Raw genomic sequence first — 1,690 nt, forward strand, 5'->3', positions numbered from 1 at the left:
CAAATGAAATCAGTATCAACAAAATTCATCTTTGCAATCCAGACATAAGCTGCATCTGAAGTGGCATTTACATGCATTTACTAGAGCCCGACCGATATGGGTTTTTTGGGGCCGATACCGATACCGATATTAGGCAGCAAAAAAAAAAAGGCCGATACTGATATATCGGCCGATATTCTTTGTGTATATTATAGTACAGTACCAGTCAAAAGTTTGGACACTTTCCCATGATCCCTTCAGCTCGAGGAGCCCTCTCGAACGCCACCCTCGTAGCCCACCGGGATCTCTAGATCGGTCGGCGCCGGACCGCGAATTTAACCAGCGTTAACTCCCGAACCCCGGGGGCTATCCACGCTGGGGTGGTCTCATTCGAAAGAGGGCCTCGAGACGTACACTCGTTTCGCGTTCGAGAGGGTTCCTTGAGCTGAAGAGATCCCCCGAATTTGGTCTGCTGGACAAACTAAGTAATTACACCATTTCAAGCATTTTATCTGCATTATGTTCTGTAAAAAAAAATTTCATATCGGCGGCATATCGGATAATATCGGCAAAACGATATATCGGTCGGGCTCTAGTATTTACACACTTTTTAATGCAGAACATGAATGCATTTAACCTGCAGTTACAAATGCATAAATACTATTTTGATATATTAAACAAAACGTTGAATACTGATATTTGAAATTATTTAAAAAATGAAAAGATACTTTAAATGTGTAATTAAAACCACCAGTAGGTGGCAGCAAGTCACTGTTAATAAGTGAGTCATTGCGATTGAACCGAATCATTTAAACGAGCGATTCGTTCAGGAAAAAAACGGTCATGTTGCTCAAAGATGCAAAACAGCATTGTGGCTATGTTTGGAATCATTTTTGTTGGCGAAATAGTGCAAAAACAGGCAATATGGTGTCAAAAACCTAAGTCTCTTAATAAAACTTCTAGTTTATTGAACTGTTGTAAAAAAATCAATATCACATTTGTATATGGTAATTTTTGGAGAAAAAAAGGCACTCTTCGTGTGAAATTGATTAACTATATGAAGTGGTATAAATATACACATTTACTGCCCCCATTGTCTTGAATTTGTGATCATTCTGAATGTATTTTAATAGACTGAATCATGACATAAAAAGAGTGCACTGTAAATGCGCATGCGCACTAGACTTTACGTAATGTGTGCACTCTGTAGGTGTTTTGAATGTTTTTTTGCACTGTGAGAATATTGAGCAAAATAGCTCACTTGTCATGGTGTTACTTAACTATATCATGTTATGAATAAACTAAACATTTTGAATTTTTACCTCAGTGTGTTTCTGTTTTGAGTCTGAGTTTGTGTGTGCCGTTACGCTCGTTTGTTCTGATACCAGAAATATACTATCCATCATCAATTGCTGTTTACATTGAATGTAGGCTAATAAAATTAGAAGAATCATTCATCTATACTTCGCTGGTTCTTTTTTGTCACGTATGTTTTAATCAGGCTATTTGTCTGGTCAGGCAGTTCAACCTGTATTCTGCTACTGCGATTCTCTCAGTAACTACCGCAGGGAAGAAAAAAATCTTCGGTCTGTCCAATGATTGTAAACAGTCATTTAGGTCCGTCAGACTGAAGATATTTTAGCGGTAATGTGACCAAAAATATTTAAGACCCATCGAATACGAATTTAAGACATTTTAAGACTTTTTAAGG

The 1,690-nt window shown here is 37.7% G+C and overlaps 1 protein-coding gene across 1 annotated transcript in view; it reads right to left on the reverse strand.

Moving 5' to 3' along the window:
- Positions 1-1,690, reverse strand: part of LOC107703204 (little elongation complex subunit 2-like) — an 18,760-nt gene that overhangs the window by 1,295 nt on the left and 15,775 nt on the right. The window lies entirely within an intron of this gene.

This window comes from Sinocyclocheilus anshuiensis, unplaced genomic scaffold (genome assembly GCF_001515605.1).
Source record: "Sinocyclocheilus anshuiensis isolate Anshui unplaced genomic scaffold, SAMN03320099.WGS_v1.1 scaffold1597, whole genome shotgun sequence".
In the NCBI taxonomy this organism is placed as follows: domain Eukaryota; kingdom Metazoa; phylum Chordata; class Actinopteri; order Cypriniformes; family Cyprinidae; genus Sinocyclocheilus; species Sinocyclocheilus anshuiensis.